General features: G+C 43.3%; 1 pseudogene; it reads right to left on the reverse strand.

Moving 5' to 3' along the window:
* Window positions 1-379: 379 nt before the first annotated feature.
* On the reverse strand, window positions 380-1,051 carry LOC130478256 (ferritin, middle subunit-like; annotated as a pseudogene).
* Window positions 1,052-18,472: the final 17,421 nt, after the last annotated feature.

Raw genomic sequence — 18,472 nt, forward strand, 5'->3', positions numbered from 1 at the left:
ATAATTTCAGTCTAGGAGTCCTGCTGCTTTCTGTTCAATTTCCAACTTATTACTTTCTATTCATACAAAGTTTTCAAGTATAGATGATCAAGAGGGAATGATCCTGTGAGAGGAATGCCCTTGTGACAAAGGGACAGGAGGATAAGGGCTTGACTAGATGACACTAGTCAGGTCAGGGATTCCCTGACCGGTGTGACATGTAATATCAGAGAAGTAACATTCCCAGGTACTGTGGGGCAGGCTGAAGCCCTTTCTTCACCAACGCTGCACTCATGAGCCAGCCCCAGAGTGCTTGGGAATGTTAGTTCCCCAATGTTATGTTTGCCAGTTACAGACCCTCCCCCTGAGATGTGCAGGGTAAAGAGGCAATCCTTATTCATTAAACAGCCAGCTTAAAAAAAAACACAGACATACAACAAATCAGAGCAACACAGCTGGACAAGTTGGCTGGAGGACTCTGGAGGGAGTCAGCATTCTGCAGCTCAGTTGCAGGACTTGCCCAAGGTGAGGCGATCAAAGAGGAATTTGCCCAGGCCATTCTTGCTGGCTCACACATTCTTGCTGGCTCACACATTACCATGACAAGGAGATGAAGCTGATCCCTGAGCTTCTTGATCAGCTTCATCTCCTTGTCATGGTAATGAGTCTCCAGGAAGTCACACATGTGAGGATCCACATGGCAAGAAGCAATCTGGTGCAAATCCTGCAGGGCCTGGTTCATACTCTTCTCCAGCTGAAGGGCGAAGGACATGGCAGAGGCTCTGTTCCCCCATTCATCCTGTTCTGGTTTTTTGACATCCAGCAGAATGGCTCTCCCTCCATGACCGTTTTGGAAGGTCAGGAGTTTCTCAGCTTGTTTGTGTTTCCCTCAGACACATGCTGGAAAAGAATGCAAATTTGGATAGAGCCACATCGTCCTGGGTGAAATAAAAACCCAAGGACAAATAAGTGTAACTGGTATGATGGAACTGGCATGTCGGAAATGATTGATTAAGCAGTACACACCAGCTTTGCTCTCAGCATGGTAGTTCTGGAGGACCTGGGAGCTCATTGCACAGATGGAGGTGGGCTGGTTAGCTGGACTGACATAGAAATGGTGGACGGGACCCTTTCCATTCAAGTACTGTTGCAGCAGGAAGACACCCTGATGTTATGTGTCACATTGGTCAGACCCCTCAACCCAGCTTGTGTCACACATTGCCTGGTTGAGTCCTTCTGATCTACACTAAACCCCACTCTTAAGTCACAAATAGGAAATAAAATATGTTCAACCAGTCTTGGCTGATCTTCACATGCAATAAAAGATCTATCAAGGTAGCAGCTATTAGGATCTTAATTAATCCTTGAAGTACATATTAAAGTATAGCCAGGTCCATTTCCTAGAAGGCTTGGCTCTGAAAACCTCTCAAACTTAGGTAGATACTAATGGTCCCCTTGGCTTGATTTGAATACATTCAAAGGGGAGTGCCTAAGTGAACAGTTAAATTACCTTATAGATGCAATTATTCATGCTAATTAACAGAAACTGAAGCTTCTTGCTGTTAGAATGAAGGCCAAATAATTTTTTTTAATTCACTATAACTTTCATTCATTTCATACTTCAGTGAACAACTTGAAAGCCCTGGTGCCACCAACAGCTTGAGATTACAATTTTGAAAAGTTTACCACTATACTAAATTGCTACAAATTGTCATATCCAGCACTGGATTTCACATTACTATGTCCTGTTACAGTTGCAAAACTCCAAGCTATTTGTGCTTGGTTCAGACTTCCTACAATAATACTTTTGTCTCCTTTTCAGTACATAGCTGGAAAGATGGGGGTGGGGATGAGCCATTTCCCTCTAGTGGTATCTGATCACTGAGAGAAATGTTCCCATTACCTGCTGCTCATTATTCTAGCAAGGCACTAGAGCATTGCCCGTTTAACAGCCCATTCCAGAGAACCGCTGGAAGCCACGGCGAAGGGTCTTTGGAGGCCGACACCGGCCCACGCCAGCGCAAGGGCCCACCACGCTGGCATACGAGAGGCGCACGCCGGCGTTAGTGGCCCCAGCACTGGCGTGCCAGCCTGGACGCTGGTCTCCGGCCGGTGATGCAGCAGCGCCATGCCCGAATGCTGGCGGCAGCAGCGGCAGCGGCATCCCGGGAGGCATTCCGGCATTCTGGTGCTGGGCGGGGGGCAGGGGCGACATTAGTCGGCCTCCTGAGCCGTATCAGCTTGGAAACGCCCCCTTTATTTTTTGGCGAGATACGCCATCTTTTAGGTGCCGTATCTCCCGTGCAACCTAGTAGGCAGAGGTTACACCACTGGGTTGCTTCCTAAGCCCGGCGCAGGCATTCCTTTCAGGAATGCGCTGTAAATCTGTTTGCCCAGTTAGGGAACAAGGATGCAGTTTAGTGGTAGAACCAAAAGAGATCTGCACATTCACAGTAGGCTATTTGGTATGCAGAGTTACTCTCTTCTACCATGAAAGTAGTGCAATGAGTTGGTGCTCTTGAGGCTGAGGTTTCTGATCCGAAGAAGTGGAGAGAAGCAGAGAGAGGTATGTAGACTTTCAAGGACTTGCTAGAGGTGTCCTGCTCCCATGGTGACAGTTGTACTGCTGTCAGAGAGAACTGGAGTCTCTGACAGGAGGGCATCAGTCTGAGTTGGGAGAAAGGATCCCTTAGAAGGGACATGTTTCTCAGATGGTGAAAGAATATCTTCTTGTACCAAGAGCCCTCTGGGGATGGGTCTCCTGGTAGTGTGATCCTTAGGAAGGAATATTGTCAGATGGGTCTGTGACAGGCGTTTTGACCACATGGTGATTTGCCTCCTGGAGCAAAGGTTGCAGATGTTATGCAATGTCTAGATAATCTTCTAGATTGGTGGTTGTGGAGCATGTTAGCCCCAACTATGTTGGGAAGAGTAATGCAGTCTGGGAGGGAAAATGTAGATTGCTAGGCAAGAACCCAGGACCTTCTTGGAAATGCTACAGATACCAAGGTAAAGATCAGGGCTCTCAATGTGTGAATGAGATGAGGATGCTGGGAGAAAGAGTTTAGATTTGTTAGGGCCTGGGGAATATGGCAAAGTGATCCTGAACAAATGAAACAAGCTCCACTTGAACCAAAAAGGAAACAGACTGCTGTTTAAAATACATATTTTAAAAAGAATTAAGTTACTGGGGAAAGCCAGAACAGAGCTTGAGAGCATCCAGTTTCAGATTATTCATCTCTATAGGATGATGGGTTAGTTGGTCTGAGTAACGTAGATGGGAATGGATGATAATTGAACAGTGGGAAATAGGGTTGCCATGTCCCTCTTCACCACCAGTGGGAGGTTTTGGGGGCAGAGCTTGAGGAGGGCTGGGTTTGGGGAGGGACTTCAATGCCATAGAGTCCAATTGCCAAAACGGCCATTTTCTCCAGGTGAACTGATCTTGATCGACTGGAGATCAGTTGTAATAGCAGGAGATCTCCAGCTACTACCTGGAGGTTGGTAACCCTAGTGGGAAAGTTGAGGGAAATGACAGCCATTTAACAAGACCTAAGGGTTATAAGGAGGAATATGTATGCTGAGGGTGCTAACAAAATATGTTAGCTTGGGTGTCTGTACCTCAGCACTATAAGCAGGTGATGAGCAAATCTGTATTTCCAGATATTCCTCTTCATTCTTCTAACATTTTATTCTTCTGGCTATTATGATTAATCTATACAGAATCTAGACAATTTTATTTTCTGATCCATTTCTGTTCCTTTCAGAATATTGAACTCTGCAGCAGATAGGAAACAAGTGGTCTGTGTGTGTGATTAGGATTTGACATTTTCTACCACTTTTATTTTTGCAAGTGTACATTTCTGAATGAATATATTCCTGGATTGGTAGTTTAGCAGTTACCTTTTAGCACAATTTCCTGAAATTGGAGAGATTTGATGAAATTTACTCTGCTTGCATTTGACCTTGGTGTGAAACACATATTCTCCTAATAAAAGAAACATGTGGCTGCTTTTGCATGGAGACACTGATGTTTTGGATTTACCATAGTCTTCAATTGCCTGTAATCTTCCCCCTGTTCTCAGAAAAATGCTTTCATTCTTTTCAAAGAAAAGGTAGGGTGACTGAGATGCTTACTATCGAAACTCCACATATTTCATGCTCAGGGTTCTGCAGATTTGTTATCCTCACAGAAAAGGCCTGTTATTTATTTATATTTATAACCTGCTTTGTCCTTGAATTACTGACATCAGATGGGCATGAGAATAACCAAGAAGAAAAACATACTCCTGTATTTGTAACTCATGGACAAAGCAGGTAAAAAATATAAATGACTAACTCTGTTAGCACAATTAATTCCATTTTGTTTCTAGGGAATTAAAACCAGAATTGCTACTTTACATAAAAACCATAATAAAATTATATGTAAAGTGTCCAAAGCACTTCACATATCATTTTGCAGGAAAGCACAGATTTATAGTGCTCTATTTAGCTCTATTTAGGATTGCATTGTTAGGTTTCAGTCCAAAATACACTTGCTAGAAAGCAAGTCTTATTGAATTAAATGGGACTTACTTCTAAGTAGACATGCTTAGGATTGCACTGTTTTCAATGCATGTTTATTTTATTACATCTGCAACAAATCCCAACCCTCACTTTCAGATTCTTAATGAAGTTACAGATACAAGAAACACATTCCAGACTTTCATAAAGTCTACATAGAGCTACTTTAATATTTTAAATTTCACTGCAGATTAAAAACTATAAAATGTACTTTATTGCATTTCCAGTATTGATTATTTCAGGAACATCTAGCTATGGAAATTAAATGAGAAATTACAACATTATACTTTTAAAGAAAGATCAAGGCTAGGTTGCTAATTGTCCTCATTACTCCAGAATATTCTGCCAAGCACCCCAATCCAAAATTCTAGAAACCATTTTAGTCCCACAAATCCTAGATTTCCAACAGGTGATGTTTTTGTTACATAAAGGGAAAAAATGCAAACTCTGCAGACATATTTATTGTCATATTCTTTTCTGTAAAAGCCCCAAATCTTGGAATCCTCCCAAGGGGTTTTGGAGAGGGGAAAATGTATTTCCCTTTGACACTAACAGAAAGTATTAATGACTAAAAGAAAACCAATCTGTGGCATAAGAATAATCATAAAAATGTCTAAAACGAAACTAAACCACACATTTTTGTGCACACTGGACAATGACATGGATTTTGCTGCAGTTCTACTTTTAATCTTCTCTTGCATTCACCAAGGAGCTGTGTATTTTTGTGTGTTGTCTATTTTGCACTGATACAGTGCTATAATTACCATTTTCATCAATTTGATAGATAGTTATGCCAGTCAGTTGCCACATATCCTAATGTTTCAAGATTCTTTATGACAGGACAAAATGAAAATGACTTTTATATGCCAGAATAATGTAATTTGGCCACTCTTTGAGCTCTTAATTCATTGGTAGTTTTTCTTTTTCTTTTAAATTAGTATCTAGTAATAATAATTCCTTAACATCTGATTAAGAAAATATCTTGAGCAAACCTCATTATTGAATGCTAGCCTCAGCATCACTAGTTTACGTGGGCCTTTGGAAGGAGATAAATTGCTCCTACTGCAAGTATTTAGGATATGGTAGAGTGGAGATTAATACTGCCTCAAGACAGCTGCTGTTCACAGAACTGCTCAATTTACTCAAAATAGTAATAATGAAATGGAAAAAATATTTGGATTATTTCATAAATGCATAGGAGGTCATGGATCAAGAGAATCACAAGACTGGACCCCATTGCTTGTGGTTTAATTTAAAAGCTTGCTACTGTAAAAAAGCAAATCAAGTCACCCACCCAGAACAACAAAGAACAGGTCATAATTTGAGAGCAAATCTTTGCTATAGAGTAGGGCTTTGTCTCAACTTCTCTCAGCGGAGTTTACATACAGTGGAAGGTGGAACTTGATCAAGTATGCCAGAACCACTATCGTTTCATTGGAGGATGCTGAAAAAATTCTGAGAAATTATGAACAAAACTCAGCCAGCCCTATTCTAGAACAGAAGCAAGAACAAGAACAAGACCAAGGAAAAGAAGATCCACCTTTGAGACTTGAACAAAAAGGACATGTTATAAAAAATGACAGAAGTGGTGGAAAAACTAAAACTCATGGCAAGAACAAATCTAAAAGACATCGTTCAACTTGTGGGTGAAAGACAGACACGGAGAGCTTACTATGGAACTAAATAATTATCAGCCAATTTTAATTACTATTGATTTAACCTTTTTATTTTAAGGATTATTTGTGAAAATAACTTAGCTATTACTACTCTAAGTTAAACAAAATTATATTTATCTTTTATATTTATCTTAGTGGTAGTTAATAAAATTGAATTTTTTCTATGAAATATCCTATTATGATTAGGAATTCTAAATACAAGGGATTGAACAAGTTTATAGCAGGATGGAAGAAGATGAAGGGGAAGTCTTTTATCATATTATAATTCATTAATGGTGAAAATGCTTTTCAACAATATTGTTAAATTCTTTTTTTGTACTTGTTTTATAAATATATAAGTTGCTGAAAAGTTTACCCTATAGTACAATATTTTGAAAAATAATATAATTTTTATTTAAAAAAAACAACAACAACTGGGGGTATATTTTTGGATCCAGGACACACACACACTATGAATGCCAAAGGACTAATATTTATACCCCAAAATGAGTCCTGAGACGGTATGAGGTAACTGGCAGTGGAAATCTACCAGAGACAAAGAAATTGATTGCTTCACCAGGGTTCAAACAAAGAGACAGGAGATGCTTGATGAGTTGTCAGGATGAAAGAGAATGTCTGTGTGATTGCCCAGGATACCGACTGATTTCCAGGATGGGTGTAATTAAGACAGTTAATGTTCGGCCAGGAGTGTTAATTAGATCACCTTAAGGTGAGGCAATGGGAGATTAGATAGTCCCATTGTTCAGCCAGGCACACCCTGGGCCATGGGGAAATGCACAGTTGCCAACTGTCTTCCTGACCAGTTCAGACACACAAAATGGATCCCAGACTTCTCTGAGAGACTTTCATTTTATGAGGAGCAGTGTTCTGCTCTTTGCCAGCCTTGGTTCCCATTCTATTATGACATCCGTTAGTGGGAGAGGTCTGGCAGCTCATGTTCCTTGGTGATCTTTCATCTAAGCTTAGCTTCTGAGATCGAGACTGGACTATACTATACCATTCCACACACCCCAATGAAGTATAAAAAGGTAGAAATAAACCACAAACTCCTACAACATACTGTCTTTTCACAATTTAACTTGCAATTATCTAACAGTTGCCTTGTCTTTTCCTGTCTCCCCATGAAATTTATAATGGCTTCCATGAGCCAACCCAGTTCTATATATATATATTTTGTACAGTGCAATTGTATACAAAGTTACACATGACTAAACTAACTGAAACAAAGGAGATAAAACTGGAGTAACTTTGCATAAGATTGCACTGCTAGTAAAGTGTCCATGATTTCCACTGGAAACTATTAAGAAGTACACAGTGATCTAATGGTATACTCAACTCACAAACCAACTTGAAGAAAACTGTTCTTCATTGACATCCATGGTTTAAGTCAGGGGTCGGCAAACTCATAAGTCAAAAGAGCCAAATACCAACAGTACAACGATTGAGATTTCTTTTGAGAGCCAAATTTCTTAAACTATATAGGTAGGTACACTGTTTATTAACTTAATAAACTTTAATTAAAGTTTTAAGTCTTAATTAAACTATAGGTACACTGAATAAAACTTGATATCATACTTAATAGTGATCTTATTTATTGATAAAAATTAAATTGTAAGTCCCTGCCATTTTCCCCTCCCCGTCCAGAGTCCTTGTCTGGAGGCCTGGTCTACCACCATAAAAGCCTATTGGTAGACCTGGCCTCTGGCTGAGTCCCATTGGGAGGCCAGGTCTACCCACTGGCTTTCTTGGCAGTAGACCTGGCCTCCGGATGCCCATAGAAGCCAATTGGTGGACCTGGCCTCTGAAGGGGGACTTTTTCCCCTCCTCAGAGTCCAGGTCTACCGCCAAGAAAGCCAGTGGGTAGACATGGCCTCTGAGGAGAGAAAAAAGTAAGTAAGATATCCATAAAATTAAATCATGACAATGACTGACAAACACTTAATGTGAACAATGTGAGCAAACTTTTCTCTAGATTCACAGATGCAGTAAACACATGAGAACATAAGAAAGGCCGTGCTGGATCAGACCAAGGCCCTTCAAGTCCAGCAGTCTGTTCCCACAGTGGCCAACCAGGTGCCTTCAGGAAGCCCACCAGCAAGACCAGTGCAGCATCATTGTCCTGCCTGCGTTCCATAGCACCTGATATAATAGGCCTGCTCCTCTGATCCTGGAGAGAATAGGCATGCATCATGACTAGTATCCATTTGTATTAGTAGCCATGGATAGCCCTCTCCTCCATGAACAGGTCCACTCCCCTCTTAAAGCCCTCCAAGTTGGCAGCCATCACCACCTCCTGGGGCAGGGAGTCCCACCATTTAACCACGCGTTGTGTGAAGAAATACTTTCTTTTATCAGTTTTGAATCTCCCACCCTCCAGCTTCAGCAGATGACCCCGAGTTGTAGCATTATGTATGTCCCGGGTCGGGGGCCCCACCCCGGCCCCGGGGCTTTCCCGTCACCCTCCACTTACCAGACAAGCCCCTGCGCTGGCTCCAAAGTGTGCCTCTTCCCGGCTTACAGGGACCCGCAGGCCCAGAAGATGACACGGGAACAGAGTCGGCGCCGCAGAAGACGGGGAGCCGCGGCCCAGTGCCGCTGCCGGGGATGCGCCGCCAAAGGAAGCCCGCCCCGCCCAACAGCTGATAGGCGGGCGGGCCCGGGACAGGAACCGCCCAGCCACCTGCCCAGCAATTGCACAGCTAGAGGGGAGGGGAGGCTTTAGCCTCCCAACCATTGAGGGCAAGGGAAAGGGGGACCCGGCCATTCTCCACGGTGGGGGGGGGAGACAGTGCGCCCGCTCGCCTGCTCTCTCGTGCTCTCTCTCTCTCGTGCTCTCTCTCTCGTGCTCTCTCTCTCTCTCTCGTGCTCTCTCTCTCTCTCTCTCGTGCTCTCTCTCTCTCTCTCTCTCTCTCTCTCTCTCTCTCTCTCTCTCTCTCTCTCTCAGGTGCGCCGGCTCCACAGCCCGGTTGCCGGAGCAAGCGGGCGCGAGAGCAGGGGCTCCAAACCAAGTTTGGAGAGCCGCACTCAAGGGGCCAAAGAGCCGCATGCAGCTCTCGAGCCTCAGTTTGCTGACCCCTAGTTTAAGTCATGCAACCTAATCCTAAGCATATTTACATAGAAGTATGTTTCACTGAGTTCAAAGAGAATTATTGCCAAGGGTGTATGATTGCAACCTTAGTTTTTCCGCTTCAACCTAGACATTGCTGTCAGTCAGCTGAATTTTTCTAAAAACAGAAGTTCACTCTAGTCATTTCTAGTCACGAGTCTTCCAGTGATTTGGCTAAATTTACCATGGTTCTGTTTAAAAATAGAACAATCCCTGCTGGCTTATGCATAAACATTCATAATCAAATTCCTTCAGCATTATTATGACTACGGTATATATTTGGATTGCCTAGTAAAACTGAATCAAGTAATTTCAACTTTCCTAGGCATTCAAGTATGACACCACTATTTCCCCTCAATGCAGGCACATTGTTAATAACAGTGCTATGAATCATTACTGTTCTGGAAATTACCTGAAGAGAGAAGTCATCTTAATCAAGGAGAGAAAATATATTTTTTGCCAGAACAGAAAATTAGGTTGTCTCTTCAGAAAGTATATGAAAGGTATAGAGATGGTATCATTATGTTTATCTTCAGGTGACTTATAGAACAGCTGGCTAAAAAGCCAGTTAAGAAAAAGGGAGGTATAATGAGGTCAGTCACAATTACATGGAACATAAAGCCTTCCCTCTATTTAAAGAGGCAGGGTCTAATGGAGAGCAGAATATATTGAATTAAGAGTGTCATACTAGACATTTCAAAACTTTTGATCGCTTTTTCAAGACAAGAGCCAAGTACAATGTGGACAGTGATTTTTGAAAAGGGCATTCTCTTTCTTCTAATTTGGTTTTTCATCTTATTTTATGACAGCTGACACAACTAAGCACAGCTAAACTGGCTACATTATATGAAAAAGGAGACTGCAAAAGTATGCTGTGTTAGAGAGAAAAGCCTATAGAAATGACTGGTCAATTGCTGCATGTGGAGGAGATTGACAATTCTCTTGTGGTGAATCAGCCTGTACAGCTACAATTCTCTATGCATATATTTGGAAGTAAGTCCCATTGAATTTCATGAAACTTAATTTTGAGTAAGCATATATAGATTGGAAACAAATCTGGTTTTAAATTTATTATCATTTTTGCTTTTGCACAGCAATTAAAATCAATATATCTAATTCTCAATGTGGCCCCATCTGTGGATATTTAAATCCAGAGACTGGGGCCAGGGTCAGACAAGACAGATATTTATACAAAGCTGAGAAAAACCCCAAGATTGCAGAAAAATCTGAAATCTAAATATATATCTATATTGGGGGATTAAATCTGCCATGTGATAAAAGGAGTGCCTGTAGTTTTAAGAAATGGCTGCTCTCAGTAGCCATCACTAAGCAACCATAACAATATTGCCAGTCTTCAAGTCTTACAGCCCATTCTTGAGCTGGCAGCATGCAAGGACTGTGGGGAGGTGCCTCCCAAGAAGTTCCCCACACACCAAAAACATTTTAAAAGCCTTTTTGTGGCTTTACATTTTAAATGGGGCTTTTCACCCCATAGGGAATAGTGAGGCTGTGCCTGCTAAAAAGCAAGCACAGTAACGCCATTCTCGGCATCAGCATCTGGGGTTTAAAGGGGACAGGAGGCTGCCTAATGGCAGCTCCTCCCCCAGAACACCCTGAGAATACCTCCCAGGACACCGGAAAGCCCCTGGAACGCAGGCTTGGGCCTTTATGCCAGCCCCGCTAGTGACCAACGACTGTCACCCGGGCCTCCACTCCGGTGCTGGGGCCACTAACGCCAGCGTAAGTAGCCTGGGCGCCGACGCAGGGCCGCCAAACTCCGGCTCAATGCCTTCCTGGCCTCCTAAGGGCTTTCGCCCTTAAAGGTCAGGAATTTGCTGTTGGTTTCTCTCATTAAAAGGCAGGTGGAGGGCCAGGGTCTTTTCCAGGGTTGTTCTGACCTTTGAGGGTGGGACTCATCATGGTCAGTCCCAGCAGGCAACTGTCTACCATATGACTTGCATGACTCATCTAGGTGCAACAAAAGCCAGTGTGGTGGAGTGGTTAGAGTTTCAGACTAGGACCCAGGTTCAAATTCCCAATCTGTTGTGGAAGCTCACTGGGTGATTTTGGGCCAGTCACACGTTCTCAGTCCAACCTACCTCATAGGCTTGCTTTCAGGATAAAATGGAGATGAGAATGGTTTAAACTGATTTGGGCCCCTATAATGGAAAGAGGCAGGATATAAAGAAGTAAATAAGTATCAATTATAGCTGGAAATGGTGGGGTAGATAAAGGGTAGATTGGTTGGTGGATGGGAAGGAGAGAAGGAAGCTGGGAAAGGTGAGGCTATGGGGGCTGCCAGGAGGAGGGAAAGAGGAATTAGTGTGGGGAGGGAACAAGGGAAAGTGAGGTAGCCCCCACAAGTCCCTGCATAACTAGGTCCACTCAGCTGGCCCTGTGCAACTTTTCCTCGGGACAGGCTAGCAGAAGGAAGGAAGGAGGGAGGGAAAGCTCAAGACAAGGGGGGCAGATAAAAGGTAGGTTGACTGAAGGGTGGGAAGGAGAGAAGGAAGTGGAAAAGGGGGATTTCAAGAAAGGGAAGGAGAAAAGATCAGTTGGGAGGCAAACTAGGAAGTCTTAAAGTGCCCATCTTTTCCCTGGACAGCTGATTCGGTTTCAGAACCACACAATCCCTTGATCAGCAGCTGCTACCAGTCAGGGATGGAGTTTGTGCGCATATGGTTTGAAAACAGATCAAGACAAAATGCAAGACACAAAGCAATCCAAAACAAGAAAACTACAGCAACAGCAATAATAAATAATGAAAATAAAGAGAAATAATTAACAATTTATTCCAGTCATAATTTACCAAGCAGATTAATCCAATAAAAATAATTGTACAGAGGAAAATTGTCAGTGATCCATAAACTGGTATTTGGATAGCTTTGCAACATGTGACTCTTACCCTCATAATTCACAAAGTGGTAATCAGCCAGCCATATTTCTGTGCTACTGAATCTACATTCTGATGAACACTTAATAGAAAGAAACTCCCATTTGAATGCAGTGAGACTTCCTTCTGTGTAAACATACTTCCGATCAGTCTGTCAGTCATGTTGTGTAAGCCCTCTCATTAACTTCCAGAGGACTTAAAGTACTTAGGTTGAATCATGCCACTGACTTTTTAATAAAAGTTTGTTTTTTGTTTTTTTCTTCTGTCAAATGAAGCAATAACTAAATACAAATAAACACAGTTTTTGCAGGAAGGCATGAAAATACTTATTGTAAAAGCAATATCACAGACTTGAAAATAGATATTAGCCTGGGGTAAGTAACAATTCTTTCTGTATGAGCAGTTTGCTAGAACAGCCATTCTAATTATCCTGGTATAAATACGCATGGTTGGCTAGCTGGGAAACTTTTTCTGGGCTAGCAAAGGTGTTAGACAAAGATGTATTTTATCTCCCTATCTCTTCTATCTATATGCAGAACATACCATAAGGAAAGCTGGATTAGAGCTATATGGTGGAGTGAAAATTAACAATTTGAGATATGCTGATGATACCACATTACTGGCAGAAAATAGTGACGACTTGAAACTACTACTGGTCAAAGTTAAAGAAGAAAGTGCCAAAGCAGGACTACAGCTGAACATCAATATGACAAATGTAATGACTACTGGGGAATTACTCAACTTTAAGATTGACAATAAGGAAACTGAAATTGTTCAAAACTTTCTATTCCTTGGCTCCATCTTCAACCAAAAAGGAGACTGCAACCAGGAAACCAGAAGAAGATTGAGACTGGGAAGGGCAGCCATGAAGGAACTAAAAACGATTCTTAAGTGTAAGGATGTGTCACTGGCAACCAAGATGAAGCAGCGGATCCCACTGGGGGGGATCCGGGTTTGCGGACCAGCGGGGGGGAGCAGAGGGAACGGGGGGCTGGACCCCACTTACCGGCAGCCGCGGCCTATCCAGGTGGCGGTGCCGGGCCAGGCGGCGGGGTGACAGCATGAGTGGCCCAGGGGACGGGCCCGGGTTCCACATGTGGTGGCCAGGAGGGATTGGCAGCTGCCAGCTCCCAGCCGCCCCTGCGGCCACCCCTGCCCCTTACGGCGTTTCGGCGGGCTCTGCCAGGGGTCACAGGACCCTCCCTGGTCCAATGGGGTCCGTGCTGGCCGGCATGCCAGGGGGGGATAAAATGCGGCCCTGCCCCTGGCCGCGGCCCCTCCACGCCGCTTGTCCCGCCCACCCTCCCCTTGTTTATGGGGTTTGGTTGGGCTGTCTGTCACAACTAATGGTCGGCGGTTTGGGCATGGGGAAAGATGGCCTGCGTGCCCCGCTTCCCATTCTGGGGACCCTAATAAGGGGTTTTGGGGGGAGGCCAGGAATGGTTAAGCCTGTCTCGGGGGCTGCGGTTTGGCCTCCTCCCAAGTGGCAGTGGACCACACAGTTGGCTGCCGCCCATGTGGGTCCCAGCATACTGCCATCTCAGGCTGCACCCAGCAGGCGGGTTGGGTGCAGGGTGTGATCAGCTGACTGTCGGGTCAGCTGATCCCTGGATTCCGCCCCTCATGCTTGCCAATGCCTAACGCTGTAATCAATAAAATTGTGGCCTGTTTACTCCAGCTATTGCGTACTAGTCATTCTTGGGTAAGATCACGCCTTTTGGTCACCAGGGTATGGGCAGCCCCTGGGGTGGCCGTGGCCCCCTTCCCCTCCGTTCTGTCCCCCCCCCCCATAAGGCTGGGGCTGCAAGTTAATTCATGCCATAGTATTTCCTACTACTATGTATTGGTGGGAAAGTTGGACAATGAAGAAAACTGACAGGAAGAAAGTTGATTCCTTTGAACTATGGCGTCAGAGGAGAGTTTTACAGATATTGTGGACTCCCAAAAAGACAATTAAGCGGGTTCTAGATAAAATCAAGCCTAAACTCTCCCTAGAAGCTAAAATGGCTAAACTGAGGCTATTATACTTTGCTCACATTATGTGAAGAGAAGACTCACTGGTAAAGACAATCATGCTAGGAAAAGTTGAAGGTGGCCGGAAAAGAGGGAGACCCAACATGAGATGAATTGACTCTATAAAGGAAGCCACTGCCCTCAGTTTGCAAGACCTGAGCAAGGCTGTTAAAATTAAGATGTTTTGAAGGACATTGAATCATAGAGTCGCTAGGAGTCAGAAGCGACTTGATAGCACTTAACACACACACCATTGTGTTTACTTATGTACAATGTATATCCTGTTACAGAAACATACCATATTTCCCAAATTGTGATATAGGTTCTGTTTAAGTCCATTTTCTGCTATATATCCTCTTCACTGTTTTTATGTTTTCTCTTTCATGATCAAGTCAAACAGTTATGGTAGCACAGAGCCTGTGAAACTAAACTGTAATTTATGGCCTGGAGTTGAAAACCTCACCTCTGCTATGAGGTGAACGGATAGCCTCATGCAAACTACTATTTCTAAGCCTTCTTAGTACCATAATAATGCTGATCCTTTCTTATAGGTTGTGAAAATATTTCTTAGTTAATAAACTGTATGTGAAGCAATTTTTTTCTACATTCATATTTCTTCCAACACATCCCTAAAATAGGACTACCTTATATACTCGCGTATAAGCCGAGTTTTTCAGCCCAAAAAAAGGGCTTATACGCTGGTCAATACGGTAGAGGGGGGAGGGAGGAGGGAGGAGGGAGGGGGAACTTACCTCTGCCGTCTTTTCCTGGCTGGGAGCGGCCTCCAGAGGCCCCCTGTGGCCGTGGGGAGGCCGACCAGCCGCCCCTTCTGCCTTCTCCCAGCCGGGAGCAGCCTCTAGAGGCCCTCTGCGGCCGCGGGGAGGCCGACCAGCCACCCCCGCCGCCTTCTCCCTGCCGGGAGCGGCCTTTAGAGGCCCTCTGCGGCCGCGGGGAGGCCGAACAGCCGCCCCCTCCGCCTTCTCCCGGCCGGGAGCGGCCTCTAGAGGCTGCAGGGAGGCCGCTACGCCGGGCCCGCCGCCAGGAGCCCAGAAGGTACCAGTAAGCCTGCGCGCGCGCGCGGGGGGGGGGGTTATAAGCCGACCCTCGGCTTATACACGGGTGCCTAATTTTTCCCCATTTTTGGGGAGAAATTAGGCACCTCGGCTTATACGCGGGTCGGCTTATACATGGGTATATACGGTACCAATTTTAAGATGAGACCTGGAATTCTACTGGAATTACTGTCTACAAAGATCAGTTCCCTTGCAAGAAATGTCAGCTATGGAGGGTGGACTCCATGGTAGATCAAAGAGACCAGGAGAAACAGAAGTCCTAGAGCATCCTTTCTGAGCTCCCTCCATTCCCCAAACTCTGTCCTCCCCAGGCACCGCTGCAGAAATTCGCCAAGCTGGCATTGGCAACCCTGCGGCCTAAAACAATAAAATATAGGCTCACAGGCTACCTTTGGGCAAGTCATTATAGTCTAATGTATGGTCCAGGCAAGCAGCAAAGTAAGGTAATAAAATGCTGTGGAAGCAGAACGGACTATCAGACTATGGGTGGGTGATAAGATTTTCAGTGCTCCCTGCCTTGCAAATAGAAAACACTACACAGAAATATTCTGTCTCGACTCCTTGCCTTTCTCCCTGCTGCATACATTTTTTGTTTGCAGAGCAGAGATGTTTTTGAAGTAGAAGAGCACTCGTAGCCAAAATCCACCTCTGGCAATCTGAAGTGGTACAGCCCAGTCTACTACCTCATTAATGTACCACAACAGGTACCACTAGGAGCCAGTATGGTGTAGTGGTTAAGAGTAGTGTACTACAATCTGAAGAACCGGGTTTGATTCCCCACTCCTCCACATGAACGGCGGACTCTAATCTGGTGAACCGGGTTGGTTTCCCCACTCCTCCACATAAAGCCTGCTGGGTGGCCTTGGGCTAGTCACAGTTCTCTCAGAACTCTCTCAGCCCCGCCTGCCTCATAACCTTCTTCAATAGTTATTGCAACATTTGTGATACCCCCATAGTATTATTTCATGGACTTTAATTGAGATAAACAGGAGGCACCGGTTCAGATAGCACAAAGATACTGTTGCACTGTATGTGACTATATAGTGTGACTATATATACAGTGACTATAGTAGGAACTGCAAAGAGTCGTGTGGGATATGATGCAGGGGTGTGTACAATTTGTAGACAGAATAACTACCTCGCTTGTGTGAGTGGAGCAAGAGGGGATGATTTCTTCAATTCCCCATTTTTAGTCAGCTCTTTGCATCACATCCCACTGAAGTTAAAAGAGGGAGGAATGAAAAAATCCATTCCATTAGCTGTGTTCTGTTTGCTGTTCTCTGCATATGAGCCATTATTCATAAATTAATCATAATAAACCAAAAGCTTGTATGACATCCATAGATGTGTGGGCTTTGTTCCTCCTGTAATGAATAAAAGGTGAGATCTCTTAGTTTTCTGTTTACCATTCTGTTATCTTAGTTTGTTAATTTAGACATGGTGCCATAATCACATAGAATAAAGCCATTAAAAATATTGTAAAGCTGTAAGAAAAACATTAATCTTTGGAGAAATGAAGATGGTGCTTGAACAGAAAAGAATTAGACTTAATGGAATTTGACAGTTTTAAAAAAACACACATAAAGACTGCTTATTTTATACAGGCAACCAGTTGACTCTTTTGTGCCTTTCCTAAGATGTTCATTATCATTTTGGTACCGAATCTCACAACAAAATCAAGGCAGTAATTTTGGATTATGATAGATTATCAGAATGTGGTTTTTTCTCCTGTGTTTCACAATTGAGGGGGAAATGTTTTTTGTCCTTAAAGTTTCAGAACTCAGAGGGAGGGAAATAACAGTCCCCTTGAATATATGTGAGATTTCTCTAAGGGAAGATGGGTGAAGAAATTTATTGGAAAATTATTGCTTGCATCTTGAAAAAGCTATTCTGTTTAATTACACCACTGGGTCATCTGTCAGAATTTTGGGGGAAATAAAAAATCCTGAAATTACATGGTTCAGTAGATGTCTTGTCCAAAGCTAACTACTGGCACTCCCTGACGCTTCACTGAACACCACCTGTTAGAATATTTTCTTGTTCTTGTAAACTCTTTGGAACATAGACCATTGTTCTTATGTATACCATTTTATGAAGTTGTAATATTAAGCATCTATAAACATGGCATGAGCATTCCATATATAAGTTTACATGTTCACAGCGCAATCCTAAACAGAATTATACCCATCAAAGGTCTTTTATGCATGGCTATTTCACTCTCCGTCACCCCTCCAATGATTTCGGGTGTTTGTGTTGATTAATTTGAGATAAAACAGGTCTCTGAAAAAGTGGGCAAAATGCAGGGAAACGCAGGGGGAGAGCAAGGTGAACTTTGACTGTCGGAAACAGCATACATAATCAACATAAAGACCCAAAGTGGTCAGAGGGGTGATGACTAGTGAAACAGTCATGCATAAAAGACCTAAGTCTAGTCTTCAGAATACACTTGAACACATGAAACTGCCTTATACTGAATCAGACCCTTGGTCCATCAAAGTCAGTATTGTCTATTTAGACTGGCAGCAGCTCTCCAGGGTCTCAGGCTGGGGTTTTTCACATAACCTACTTGCTTAGTCCCTTTAACTGGAGATGCCGGGATTGAACCTTGGACCTTCTGCATGCCAAGCAGATGCTCTACCACTGAGCCACAACCCCTCCCAAATCAGTAATTAAGGTCAAATAATTCTCTTCATGCAATGTTCTGCCAAGAGGCTGGATTTCAGAATTACTTGGATGTGTTTTCAAACTAGAAATAATTAATTAAGATGCCAAAATTGCTTTATTTTTATTTCCATATTTTGTATAATGGATTTTACATACTCCCCTTGTGTTTACAGCTTTAATTTGAATCTTTTGACACTTCCCTACTTTATCAATGCACATGTGTACATTAATAAACACTACAAAAAAGGTAATTTTGATGTGCAATACATCATGATACGTTTGCCTTGTGCTTAATGGAAGTGCATGCATATAAACTGATAAAACACCACAAAACCAATCTCTGTATTATTGGATGAATAGTTTTATCAAGATTCTATATGAAGAACTTTACCAATGTGCAGCATATCACAAACACATTGCACAACAAGAAACGTGATACAATCATGCATATAAGCACACCAAGAGTGGGAGGGTTTTTTGGTAGTGTTGTATAAATGTATATATG

This window comes from Euleptes europaea, chromosome 5, assembly GCF_029931775.1.
Source record: "Euleptes europaea isolate rEulEur1 chromosome 5, rEulEur1.hap1, whole genome shotgun sequence".
Classification (NCBI taxonomy): Eukaryota; Metazoa; Chordata; class Lepidosauria; order Squamata; family Sphaerodactylidae; genus Euleptes; species Euleptes europaea.